Below are 15679 nucleotides of genomic sequence, written 5' to 3' on the forward strand. Positions count from 1 at the left end.
TCTGTGCATTTGAGATGAATGTGTGTTGTGAAAATTTACCCATGAGTAGGTTGTTGAATGTTTTATGCGATAGATGTGCATGACTAGTGAAAGTACGTAGAGTATTGGTTGCTTCAGTCGTGTGGTTATGTTTTGAGATGTGTTGCTGTCTTAAATAAACCCAGTAGATTAGTATTCTTGATCTGGCCTTCACATTCGAGGACGAATGTTTCAAAGGGGAGATGATGTAATACCCCAGAAAATTTTTCATCAAAATTTTATGCGTAAACATATTGGTTCCTATCTTCTAGAATGATTTATAATTTTTCATATGGAATTTCCTAGAGTTATACCCACCATTACGAAGAGCATCGAATAAGCTTTCCAACGATATGTGGATCATCCAAAACGGACACCCGAGCGATGAGTTACGAACATTCCGATCGAATGGTGAATAGTGATGAACAGTAAAATGTGTAGGAAAAAGTACTGAGGCCAGGTGTATTTTTTCTCCAACTTTAAAAGATCATAACTCCTTAAACATAATGAACTATGTGATCTGCTATATTTCAACAGAAATTCCTGAGAGTCTTCTTTCCAATGAAATTGGTTTCATCCAATTTGGACATCGAAGTAAAAAGTTCTGGCCAATTTAGTTCATCCTATCGGATAGATCACTGAAGAGCAGATTTGACATTAATTGATTTTTAAAGGTATTTTGGTCATTTCCCATTATTGTAACCCTCTATATACACCCCCTTTGAGCTGAGAATTATCATTCATTTTCTCTCATTTCTCTTATATCTCTCTCTCAAAATATATGTATATATATATATAGAAGAAGCGGAGTTAGGGTTAGGGTTTCAATTGGGGGAAAATTGATTCAAGGCTTCATTTCATGAATTACTTCCGTCAATCTCTTCGGTTACGAAATCTAAGGTATGCAAGTGTTTATCTATGAACTTCTTTTGTCCATAGAGTCCACGAATCCCTTTTTGAAAGTTCAAGTTATGTATATACATATATATATATATTCTAGAGTTTGATGATGTATACATATATATATGTTGATTGATATTTGATAGTTGTGATATATATGAGGATTATGTATGTTACTTGATATGTAAATATATATGTATATATATATATATATATATTCTAGACTTTGATGATGTATATATATATATATATATATGTTGATTGATATTTGATGGTTGAGATATATATGAGGACTATGTATGTTACCTAATATATATATGATGGTTATGCATGTTGGTTGATATATATATGTGTGTGGTGATGGTGTATGTTGGTTGATACATGCATGTCATGATTATGTGTGTTGGATGAGATATATAGGGTGGCGGAAAACATGAGAATTTGATGAATTCACCAATGCCTAAAAGTGCATGTAAGGTGTTTATGGAATTGTCTAATTGGCTATAAATTTACGTTCTTAGGATATAATAAGTTCTAAATGACCAGATTACTTTCTATGTATACGTTCAACATGAACTACATGTTATTGTCTAAAATTGGGGATGTATTGTCTAAAATTGAGGATGTTCTGTGGAAGGCTTAGGATATGGTTGTAAGTGCAGACGAGGGATTTAGTTGGTGGAATTAAGATGAATAATGTTGTTGTAGCACATGTAATTGTTCATACTGACCTATGCCCTAAATGGTACATGCAAGGTAATTGTAGAAATGCCTAGTTGAAGAAGAATGGATCGTATGACCCCTTGTGATCGAAGTGATGAGTTCATACCATACTTGCATGCTATGTGTTTACTATAGTGCCTAAGGGAAATGATAAGGCCATTAGGCCACGCTAAGTGTGAAATGTCTAATTATGGTTCAATTGCATATATCAAGATCTTAAAGGAAAGAATCTTGAGAAGTGAATCATGATGTGTTGAATGTATGTTATTTGTGTGTATCCCGATTGGATTAACTATGTTATGTTGTATTCTTCCTTAACCATATGCATCCTTGTTGAATGATCAACGATGTAATGACATGAGATCCCAATACTTGTATATGAATATGATCTTCAAATGATTGGTTTGAGGTGTTAATGAATGCATGGTGCATGATGGCTTGTGGACATGTGAGTATGCGTTGTTGTATATTACGTATTACTTATGTTATTAATTGTTGGGGGTACGTATGTCTGAAATAGTCTACTGGTCTAGAGCTGAGTCAGTTTCGCGATAATCTTAGTCGTGCTACAATCGATGAATTTTCGATGGTTTGAGAACTTAAAATGAATTCCAAGAGATCTTAGTATGTGAGGTTTTGAAAAAGAATATCTTTTCATTCTTGTGCCCAAACAATTGATTTTATCATTGAAATTTCATGATTTTGTAAAGTGGGTAAATATCCAAGATGTTTTAATGACGAATTATGAGGTTATGAAAAATATAAATTGTTTAATCTTTGATGTACATGATTACTTTATTATTTCCAAGTTATGATTTGATATGGTGAATTTCATATTCCTACCATGAGTTGATATTTCAAGTGTTTTCAAGATATGATTTATGGAACTTTGAATCGTCCAATATTGGTATACATAATAACCTTATTATCTTGTTTTCTTGAATTGAGATTTTATGCTATAAATTTCATACCACTTCTATGAAATTATTTTTTTGAGGAGTCTTGATATAAGAGTCATGATTTGAGTTACATTACAACATACAAAATCTTACTACGAGTTGAAGATCATAAATTCTTTTCAAAAGCTATTGTCATGATTTGAATATTGAAATGAAAGAATAATCATTTAAGAATATTGATTTGCATCCACAGAGTCGGGATGATTTATATTGATTTTATGCTCGCAGAGACGAAATGCTTTGTTATTGATACCATGTTGATGTTGAGGAAAATTAAAATGTTTTGAGCTAAAATGTGTTGAGTTAGGTATCCACAAATTGATATGATTTGATAAATGAGAAAGAGATTTGATTTGGTCTTTATGATAGACCCTTGTGATGTTGTGGTGGATTTCCTAATGCATTGTGAGCTAGTCGGGAGTATTACTTAGCACCGAGAGGAAAATTGGGTATTTCCGCAAACCTATGTGCCACCGTAGGGTTGTTGATGATGATATTGTTGGCCAGAGAGTCGAATTATGATTATGAAAGTTTTAAGGTTGTATTACCTGGCAAGAGTACAACACTCCCGCCAATGGGAGTACTCTCGCTAGGAGGGCAAACGTTGGTATTCCATGTAGCTCATATGGGGTTGTCGATTATAGGAAACTCCCCTGTCCATAAGAGTATGTTTCTTGAACTATTGAGTCGCTCCGAGTCATGAGTTGATGAGTTTGGTTTTCTATGATGAGTCATGAGAATTTATGATGAATATTGATGATTTTATGATGATTTATGGGATTTTACTTATGTTTTCCTCTCTATAATATTATGAGAAGTATGGATAATGAAATTTAAGCAATATGAGTCTTCATTTTCCATACGCATGTTTTACGAAATCAAAGATATTATTCAAATTGTTGCGTGCACCCCCACATATTCAGTTGCTTATGAGGAGTCATGGTGATTTACGTAACTACTTCCCACGGTTTCTATGTCAATATAAATCTTTAGGAGTCGGGGGTGTGAGTGTATTTGATTGATCAGTGTTGGTATCCTATGATTCAGTAATACAGTACCCCAGTACAGTAGTGAGTTTTGAGGACAGTAAAGTGGAATCTGAGCTATGGTATCTGGAGTCGTTATAATTGTTATAGTGGTTGTGAACTGTGCATTCATATATGTGTACTCGTTTGTTATTCTCATGATTATTCTGTTGATTAAATATCCATGCATAAGCCCTTGAATTTAGCCTTCCCAGCTTGCATACTTAGTACATCTTAGTACTGACGCATTCGAGCTATGGTGTTCTTTTATTTTGGGGCACCATAGGTTCAGAGGAGTGAGACTTGGAGCATCTTAGAAGACACTTGTATAGCAGCAATGGGTGCAGCAGTGAGTCTTCATCATCTGAGGATGTTATTACAGTATTTGATTTTAGTGGACGGAGTTAGTTGGGGAATTGTCCCTTCAACTCCACAGTTCAGACAGTGTAGAGGCTTTTCAGATAGATGTATTAGTGTGTGGTTTAAGGTATTGTGTATTTCTAGATGTTTGAACCTTATGGCAAGTGCTAGCCAGTTTTCGCATATATTTTACTATATTATGCAGTGAACAGGTACAGGTACAGATTCTGGTTCTCGGGAATCGGGGCATTACAGGTTCAGAGTAGTTTCGAATCTTTCATAGTTTCGGAAGTAAAGGAGAAACAAGACATGGATTCTTGTTTGGTCAAACTGAAATAGTCAGTTAAAGATCAAAAGATAGAGGTGTGTTGATGCACTAAAGTAGATTGTGTGTGTCATGTATTGATGATTTGAGGTAGCGAATTATGGCTGAAGCGCTTGGTGTGCGGTATTCTATTCATCCAGGTGATACCAAGATGTACCACAACTTGCGGGAAATCTATTAGTGGAGTGGTATTGATAACACTCAAATTACACCTCTCTTATGAGAGAGTAAGCGGTCGTTTTCAAATATATAACCCAACTAGGTTGGGGTTGAATCCTATAGGGAATATGGTGATAATTAAGTTGTGTACAGATCAGTTAACTTTTAATTATTTGTTTCCGTAAAATAAATAGGGAGATTTGGTTCAGCTCAAAAATTAATGGTTTCAGTTTAACGAGAAGAAATATGTGTGGTAATATTCAAATTCAGAGAAATAGCAAGCTAGGGTTATATCCACCTTGGAGTTTTCAATACTTTCTAACTATGGGTTTTATGAATTCATACATGTATCATGTTTACAGAGAAATGTATTGTATTTAATAACATAATCCAAGTGTTTCTCAACCATCAAGGACTAATTACTTTAGTTCTCTCGAATCAAAAGCATTTACCGAAAACAATACGAAATCTCCAAGTAGTTAATCCTGCTAAGGCATTAACTTATGAAATAGGGGTTGGTAATCCTATTTTCTTTTCACTACTCTTTTTTCCAAACATCAACCTTTCTTTCGAACAAGTTGCGTTTTAAGGCATATCCTCTATATTTACAACCACAAGAATTCAAGATAAGCGAAGAGAGTATGATGTAAACTAATCAATGCATAATGAGTTCAAAATCCAAATTAATAAATTGTATGCTACAAGGTTTCCATAACACTAACTAATAAACATAGCTACTCATGAATAAAACGAAACGCATCATAAATCTATTCATAATACCAAAAATTAGAAGACAGTCTTGGTGTGCAAATAGTGAAAACATGAGAGAAAAATGTTTCTCTCTCTCCTCAAGCTAAACCACCTTTATCCTCTCAGAATACTACAGAATAATTCAATAATGAATAAAAATTAAACAATTAAGTCTTTTAATAATCTCTTCTCTCATAACTGCCTTCTAAGTCCCTAAACTAATTATAAATGACAAATTAGTCTTGGACATAGTTTCTAGGCGCCACATTTGGTCCAGACTGCTACTCTCTCTTGTGTCATATGCCATCGCATTGCATAGTCCCAAAATGTATTCATCTACCTCATTAATACCTGAAATCATGCTAATCACATCAGTTAGCTTAATTACATAGAAGTAGAGTAAAAACATAAGAAACTAGGAACTTTCTTCTCTAAACTTAGCTAAAATATGGATAAGTTATGGTGCTTAGGCATATAAATACACTCAAGATCAGGTATAAAAAGAGATATAGTAGAGTTTGTAGCCTAGTGTGCTACTTTTCAATAGGTTAAGGTAGAAAATCAAAGATCTGGTGGTACGTTGCAAGTATCTGGTATTCCTACTTGGAAGTGGGAAGAGGTGAATATAGATTTTGTGACTTATTTACCCCATTTGGGTCATCACGATGATTTGACTTGGGTTATTGTAGACAGATTGACTAAGTCAGTGCATTTCTTGCCAGTTCACATGCCTTATACAACTGAGGATTATGCTAAGTTATATATCCAAGAGTTAGTGAAATTGCATGGAGTCTTCTTGTCTATCATCTCAAATAAGGTTACTCAATTCACTTCCCAGTTTTGGAAAGCCTTTCAGAAGGGTCTTGGTACGCACCTTAGCTCATCTTTTCACCCTCATATAGATGGCTAGGTAGAGAGGACCATCCAAACTCTAAAAGATATGCTGAGGGCATGTGCTCTTGATTTTAAGGGTAGTTGGGATGAGCATTTTCCATTGATTAAGTTTTCTTATAATAATAGTTATCATGCTAGCATTCGAATGGCTCCATGTGAGTATCTTTATGAGAGGAGATGTAGATCAACCATAGGTTGGTTTGAAGTTGGTGAGGCCTCTTTGTTTGGGCCTGATGCAGTGTTTGAGGCCATGGAAAAAGTTAAATTGATTAGAGAAAGATTGAAAATAGTCTAGAGTCACCAGAAATCATACGTAGATATGAGAAGAAGGGACCTGGAGTTTGAAGTTGGTGATTTTGTGTATCTGAAGATTTCTCCAATGAAAGGGGCAAAGAGATTTGGTAAGAAAGGAAAGCTTAGTCCCCGGTATGTTAGCCCTTATAAGATTCAGAGTCGTTTTGGGAAGGTAGCTTATGAGGTTAAGTTACCTGCAGACTTTTCATCCATTCATCTCATATTCTAAGTCTCTATGCTTAAGAAGATTATTGTTGACTGTACCATTGTAGTTCCTATAGAAAGCTCAAATGCTCAGAACAACCTTTCATATGAAGAGATTCCAGTGGAGATTCTAGATTATCAAATCCGACTACTAAGGAACAAATAAGTTCCCTTGATAAAAGTTCTTTGGTGGAATCATCCATTGAGGGCGCTACTTGGGAAACAGAAGAAGACATGTGAGCCAAGTACCCTCACCTCTTCTCCGCAAGCTCAGATCTAATCAAAGGTACTACTCTTCCTTGATTGAATTCTTTTCTACTCATATATTCAGCTATACAGTTGACCTAATGTAAGTTCATGCACTCCTAGATTACTAGAAGCTTAAAATGATTTAGATTCAGTTTCTCAGTTCACTTTAGTTGTGCATGCTATCTTATATTCTTAGATTCCTCAAAAATTTCAGCTTAACTATCCACATTCGAGCACGAATGGTCCCAAGAGGGAGAGATTGTAATACCCTATGATTTTTCTAAATTTAAAATCATCCCAAGAATGTCAAGGAGTAGCTTCTATAATGAGTGATGTTTATTTCATGTCAAATTCTTTAGATTTGGACTTTTCCATGACATAGGAAAGTGAATTATCTTTCCAATGATAAAAGATTCGCCTAAATACGATAACCAGGTAAGAAGTTATGGCTATTTTAAGTTCTAGTCGTAAAACACTATGATATGGGTCCTTAGCGCATCCTGGAGAAAAATAAAATCATAATTGTCAATTTCCAGTGAGACTCAGCGATTTTGGCGCATCGCGGAGAGGCCCAATTTCTCGTTTTGCAATTTCTAGTGTCACTCTACGATACTGGTGGTCGCTCCAGTAGTCGAAATGGCAAACTTAGGGACTTTGTGATGGTGGCGCATCGCGGAGGGAACCTAATTCCCACTCATCCATTTTCCAGTAATCCACCGCGATTATAGTGCATCGCGGTGGTCGCCCAGATCGAGAAAAATTACATTTACCAGTTCTGTTTAAGAATTTAAAGGGGGTATTTTGGTAGATTCCTCAACCCCCACTCCATCCAAAAACAGAAGATTTACCAAATTTTAAAGCCCTTTATGCTTTATTCATCTTTCTCTTCAAAGCAAAACCCTAGTTCATCATACTTTCTCCCCAAGTAACTCAAAATTACTCTAATAATCTTCCAAGGAAACTAAAGATTTGGAATCTCCAAGTCAAGAACTCCAAGAATTCATCTCCAAAGCATCAATAGAGATCCAAGATTCAAGTATTAACAACTAGGTCATCCATTAAGATATGTGGGGTTTGAACAAGGATAATTCTTTCATCCTTGTGCCCAAAACTTTGTTTTAATTACCAACTTTCTGAATTATATATGATTTTCCATGAAATTCAAGTTAGGGTTTCTACCCATTATAATTATTAGCAAGATTATGCTATTTTCCATGATTTAGAAGTTGAATTACATGATTATATTTATGTTTCCATGTATATTGCTGAAATTTTCAGATTTTGAGTTGATTTATCAATAATCATATTATCAAGCATTAACATTTTGATTATTTAACCTCAAATTGAATCATGGATTATTTATTTCAAAATTGATTGTGCTATGAGCACTCTATGACTAGATTCTTTTCAGATTGTTATAAAGATTTGACCTTTTGTTCTCATAATATATACATATATCAAATCCACTTTAAAGATTCAGATTACAAATTTATCTTTACAAATATACAGTTGGTTTTCATTATAAAACCATTGGACTATTTTAAAAGTGGATTTCCAACAGAATGAGCACAGAATATAAAAAGGGAGTAGTATTTAGCTCCAAGCGGAAAATGTGGGTTTAACGCAATCTACTTCCACAGAACTACGTAGCCAATGTAGGTATATATTATCATATTGTTCCCACTTCTATGTGGATGATAGTTATAGATGTGATCACTTAGCTCAAGTTTTGCTCCTTGGCAAGAGTATGACACCTCTCCCCAATGTGAGGTTTCTTCGTTAGGAGGATGAAATGTTCGACTCCATGTTAGCTCACATGGTTTATGTCAGTTAAGAGAACCTCCCTTCAGATAAACTAATTTCTTTAAAGCCCTAAGATTTATTATTTTCCATATTTCAGAAATGAAGTGTAAAGACTCACAAACTTACTTGGATATTACTTTACTTAAGATTTCAGTTACAGAATTACAGCTTTTAGTTCTCAGACATGAAAGCTGAGCCCTTTTTCACTTAGCCTATATGGTTTGAGAATAAGAACAAAATACAGATTTCAGAACTAAGTGTAATGTCTCATAAGATATAGATTACATGTTTTATTATTCATGATTTGACTTTCAGTTTTTTGTTTACTCCAGCTTACATGTGTCATTAACATTCAGTATGCATGATGTTTTCTACAAACTGTGATGATATTGTTTACTTATTGCATACACCCCCATTTACTAAGTACATTATCAAAGTACTGATCCACATATACATGTATGTGCTACATTGTCTCATAATGTAGGTTTAGGTGCTCAGTCTAAGCATCGAGAGTAATTTTTGAGCATCTCATCTACATCCCTGCAGTTGGTGAGTCATCTTAGTTCAGGGACTTAGCTATTCATATTTTCAGCTGCTAGTTAATTTTTTATTATTCTCTTCAGACAGTCTGAGTTAGCTGGGGCCTATCCAAGTGACTCTCTAGATTCAGTTAGTAGAGGCTTGTCGGACTACTAGATTCAATCTTAGATTTCAGATATCGTATTTTGATCATTCAGTATTTTTTTATCAGATTGATGTAATTAGTATTTTTAGGTATACTTAGACTTTTCAGATAGTTTTTCTCATTTATCAGTATCATATATTCATCTTTCCCTATTTTGAGATTAAGGGTTAGTAAAAGGCAGTCAGGGTTAGCTCAGGACTACTTATAGTTTGGAGCACTGTGTGGCATCCGAGAATTAGATTTTGAGGCATTACAACATCTCTTATACAAAAATCATACGAACTTCCTCTTAAACCCCCTCTTGCTGCTCTATCTATGTTGTATTTCACCCATCCCTCTCTAGGTATCTCCTATATTACTTTGGTAGCCTTAATAATTCTTTTCAAATTCTATAACTCCTTTAGAATATCTTTCCATTCATTTATGAATTCCACAATTGGCTTTCTCACCTTCAGCAACATCCTCAGACTTCTGTTACATCGTAAATAATCTCAGCCTTATTGTTTCCTTATTGTCATGCTTTATCTTATTTCTTCTCCTCCATAATTCCCACAATATGATACAAGGTAAAGCATAATAGTATGCCTTTTCTCTCTACTTTGCCTTTATATTCCACCATTTGATAATTATTCCTCTTAAGGTAAGATCTTAGATATTTATACCTACAAAAGAAGAGAAATAGGACCTTGTCCTGTTAGCATAATAAGATCTTCTGAAGACATGTGTTATAGTCTCCACTACAAGCCCTTCACAATACCAACATTTTAAGGTTCCCTGCATCCCCTACCTCCTAATATTATCACCACTGGAATTTTTACTTTCCACAACCTCTATATAAAAAGGCATATTTTAAAGTGCAAACCCTTTATCCATATACTTTTATCTGTGTTATTTATAGTCTCTTTCTTTTTGATGTATTGCCAAACTGACTTTACTGAAAATTGTCCTTTTTATACAATGATCCATATGGGGATATCACTCTCTTCTTTTGCTGGATCTTACAAATAATATGATTAATAATGTCTTCTGAAAACGTATCTTTGATATTTTCTCTTTCCATATGCCATCTTCTGCTAATTCACTTACCTTTTGATACTCCTCTATTCCTTATAGTTGTCTCCCACATTGAATATAAATCACCCTAAGTAGTCCAATTATCTAACTATATATCAGAATTCCTCTTCTGGATTTGCCATATAATTAAGTGCTCTACTAGATCCCTAGCTACTAGCATCTTCTTCCATACTTGAGAACTGGTTTTACCCTTTTTCGACATGACAAGGTTAGGATTTTCATTTTAATAGTATTTTTTGTACATCTAGACACTCAAAATAGAGTTTGTAGTTCTGAAGTTCCACCACAGCTTATAAGAAAGAGACATGGAGATATTTTTTATCCTCCTAAAACCTAATCCTCCTTCCTCCTAAGGTAATCATACTATTTACTATTTTACCTAATGTCTCCCACTTTCACCTATCTTACCACTCCAAGAAAATTAAGATATAACTCTCTTTATAGAATTCAGGACATTAAGGGGGGATTCATCACTAACAAACAATGAATAGGGATGTTTTGTAGGATATGCTTAATCAATACTACTCTTCCCCCATATGAAAGAAGCTTTCCTTTCCAACTCTACAACTTACTACTTATTTTATTCATAATCTACTGAAAGTAATCTTTCTTCTTTCTCATATAAAAAATTGTGTAACAAAGATAAGTGAAAGGAAAGTTTTTCCTTAATATGGCAGTAGCTACTTCTGCCATAACCCCCACTCCATTTAAAACATTTTTGTGCAAAAATATTGCACTTTTTTCTTTGTTGATCTTTGGCCCTGACACCTCTTCATATCTATCCAATGATTTTGTAACAAATTTCAAAGTTCCTACCTCATCTTTACACATTATAATCATATCATCAGCAAAGGCAAGATAATTTATTTTAGGATTCCCCCTTCGCATGCCAAACAGTTTGAATTCTCTCTTCTGTATCAATGTCTTCAAACTCCTTAATAATACCTCTGCTATAATTATGAACAAAGTAGGTGATAGTGGATCACCTTGTTTCAAACCTCTTCAGGATTTGAAAAATCCTCTAGGCTGACCATTAAACAAGATTGAATACCAATTGTTCTCCAATAACCTGTACACCATAGCTATTATAATTTCAAAAAATCCTAACATTCTCAAAACCTTGGTAAGAAATAAAAACTCCACCCTGTCATAAGCTTTCATCATATCTAGAATAATTAACATGTTTGGAGGTTTATCTATTTTTATTATCTCTGAAACTATTTCTTGAACAACCAATATATTTTCAGCAATGCTCCTCCCTTGCACAAATCCAGCTTATTTCGGTGAGATCAATTGTGGTATCAAACCCTTAATTCTCTCATGAATAATTTTGGAAAAGATTTTATTCACAAAATTACTAAGTGATATTGGTCTCATATGAGAAAAGTTGTTCGCTACTAACTTTTTGGTAGCAATACCAAATTAGTATGAGTAATGAACCTAGGGGGTTCAAATCCACAAAAGAAAGCTGTTATCATTATGTGGATGTCCTTCTTTATAATATCCCATGCATCTTGATAAAATTCTCTTATCATTCTGTGTAGACCTCCTGAACTGTTCCTATTCAACCCCATTGCAGCTTCTTTGACTCCCTCTTCATTTGGAATTCTTATGATTTCTTCATTCTACTCTACAATCACCAAATTAGGTAATTCTTCTAAAAGAGAAAAGTTATCTACATCCGTCTACTTTGTAAATTGTTGCTGAAAGAATCTATAGACGAATCAGCAATGTCTTTTGGATCTTCCAATCAATATCCTTCCTTATTCTGGATTCTTCTTATTCTGAGTTTACTCCTTCTTTCTTTGACAATTGTATGGAAGAACTTGGCATTCCTTTCTCTATCTTTAAACCATTCAAATCCTGCTTTCTGTCTCTACAAATTTTCTTCCCTTTTAAGCTGCAAATTTAACTCAGCATGTGCCCTAAATAAATTTTCTCTATTTGTTCTTGAAGGATTTCTTTAAATTGTTTCTCCCTCACTTTGATAATATCTTCCAATGTTGCAATTTCCTGAAAGATATTTCCAAATTTCTCTTTACTCCATCTTGTGAGAGTTGATATGGTCTTTTTCAACTTCTAATGAAACAAAATAAAAGGATTTCCTTCTATCCCTGTATGCCAATTCTACTTTATTACTTCTATACAAGATTCTTACTTTATCCAGAAATTCAAAAATTTAAAGGATCTAACTATATGCTACTTTTCCATTTTGAATTGAAAAGTCATGGGGGAGTGATCTGAACCACTCCAAACTAAATGCTCAACTTCCATTATCTAAAATAGATCCTGCATCTTTTCATTACACAATACTCTGTCCAGTTTTTTAAAAATGCATTCTTTATCAGTTCTTCCATTCCACCATGTATATTTGCTTCCCTTGAATTCACATTCTTCTATGTTACACAAGATTATACACTAATTAAAATCCCGTGTTTCATTGATTGTCATAGGTAATCCTCCCAGCTTTTCTTCTTCATTCCTTATCACATTAACATCACCTCCAATCAACCATGGTTGTTGAATAGAGTCAGCCATTTCTAATGTAACTACCACTGAAACTCCTACATATTGATTTTCCAGTTTCAATGATAATAGTTGTTCTTCATACTTTATCATAATGTATTCCATATTATCATCCATAAAGGCCCATAGCTTCCCTAATGTATTCACCACAACATATTTCATTCCCAATCTTCTTTTGTAATCTTCAATGTTTTAACTTCTTAAAAGGGCTCCATAAGCCAAATAAAGTAAAACTAATGTCTCTTTTGTAATGTAATTATTATGGTGATTGATTTTGCATATTAACTAACCTGATGTTCCAAATCAATGTATTCATCTTAGCTTTTTTTGAGATGTGTGGCTCCTTGTCTGCGTTACGGTTGAATTTGTACTCTTGCCCTTCCTCTTTGTTTTTCCCTTCTTTACTTTCAATGATTCTATTTGCTTAGGTGAAAAATCATCTTTTATAGCTACCTTATTTATATTATCCTCCAAATCTGTCATATCTTAATCTTCCTTATTTTTACTACAACTTTTATTAAATTTTTTGTTTGGATTGCTAAGGGTAACACCCCTTCAATCAGCATTAGCTCCTTCATGGATTTATCATGCTCTAATACCATCAATTCTCCTGATGCCTCAGGAATACTTCCCTTTTTTATCCCTTGAATCTTCTAAGTGTCCATTCATTGCTGGTTGTCTTTATCCCCATCTACTTTACTCCCCTAACCCACTTCCTTGTTGTCTGAGCTCTTGTCATTTTCTTGAACTATTACTTTATTCTCTGCTCCCCTTGAAGATTGCGTTGAATCTTTAGTTTTACCAAAGCATTTAGTTACCAAGTCTCTTGTACTCTCCTTTTTATGTTCCTTCTCCACCTCATTAGTATTGTCATCAACTTCATCTTTTAATTCATCAAAAAGATTAGATATATCAACTTTTTTTCATTCTTTTTTTCACCTCTCCCAGTATGTGCCCATACTTATCTATCTAATATTTATTCCTCCTAGTCAGCCATTGTTGCTTATTTGTGTTGTCCTTTCTTGTCTTGTTTTGATGTTGTTGTTGCTCTCTTTGCTTATTCTGACAATTTTCATCACTCTTATTTGCTGCTTCTCCACTCTCTTTATTCTTCTTATCATATAAGTTTGGATAAATATTCTAATAGCTATCTTTATCATGACCTTGTAGACAACAATCTTTGCAATATTTTGGCAAATAGTCGTATTGGAATTGATTTCTCCAGTATTATCATTCTAATTCTTTGAGTTAATTTAGAAATTAAATCTACCTCAACATTTACTCTTACACAGCTGGTTCTAGTTTGGTTTTTAGTCACCATATCAACTATTAATGTCTTTTCAACTGTTGAAGCAAAAGAGAAAATTACTTCTATAGCAATGAAATTCAGAGGCATGTTTCACATTGAGATCCATGCTACTTATTATTGTCTATATATCTGGCTCAAACCATGGATCCCACTTTAATGTCCTCATCTACCAATACATCTCATTCGTTTTTATATAATAAGCTATTGCAGATAATAATAGTACATAATCCTCGAGTACTTTTAATCTAATCAAAATACGCCTTGCATCCAATACACCTATTATACAATGGCCTTTGATCCCACATTAAGAAGGTATTGCTTTTATTAAATCATTGATATGTGGCTGGTCATAAGAAAACTTTCCAATAATAGCATATTGAAGATTCTCCTGCATGATTAAGTTATGTACTTATGATGATTTCCACGTGATCAAAGGTTCTCCATTTAACATTATCACCAGTTTGGGTGGAACCCTAATAATATTGCTATCAACTACTATTGTCTTTAAAATATCTACAAATTTTGAAGCATTACTCCCCTTTTGATTCACATTATTATTGTCTTCACTAATCAGTTTCGTATTTTCATCAGGTGTGGTAGTCCTATCAACCTCATTGGCCACGTGGCTGGAAAATTACCACTTTTTGTAGCTATATTCAGGGCTTTTGTCTAGGGTAGTTGAGGAAAATATGAACGTGTTTATTGATGACATATTGATTATTTGTGACTTATTTGAAGATTGTATTTCTTATGTTTCTAGAGTTTAAGAAGATGTGGGAATTTCAACTTGGTGTTAAACTGGGAGAAGTGTCACTTCATGGTCGAAGAAGGAATAGTTCTTGGTCACAGGATTTTTAAGAAGTGGATTGAGGTTGACAAGGAAAATATTAAGGTGATTCAAAAATTATCTCTACCTATTTTTGTATTAGTTTGTAATGCCCCAAATCTGATAACCCGAAAGCTACACGGTGCCATGACCCCAAAGGACCACAAGCTACTTCAGGATTGATATCCGTAATTGAACATTGCATAATGAATAGAATAATGTAGAATATAAGTTGTAAGGCTGTAAGGTTCAAAACTGTAACATGTCTGATAAAACAATATCTGAATAGGGTATAGAAATACCCATAACTGAAATAAACTATCTGAAAATATTGTAGTCTGAAAGCCTTTAAACTGTCTGAAAACTGTGAAGTTTATGGGACATGTCCCCAACTAAATCTAAACTATTAAAAATAATAAAAAAATCAAATAATAACATCCTTGAATGATGAGGACTCACTGCTAACTCTGACTGTTGAAACTGGAATACTACTGATGCTCTAGAGCTCGTACTTTTGACTATGGTATAAAAACACCATAGCGCAAATGTTTCAGTACAATTGAATGTACTAGTATGTAAGTGAGGTAGGATAAATG

The sequence above is a fragment of the Capsicum annuum genome, chromosome 1 (assembly GCF_002878395.1).
Source record: "Capsicum annuum cultivar UCD-10X-F1 chromosome 1, UCD10Xv1.1, whole genome shotgun sequence".
Lineage (NCBI taxonomy): Eukaryota > Viridiplantae > Streptophyta > Magnoliopsida > Solanales > Solanaceae > Capsicum > Capsicum annuum.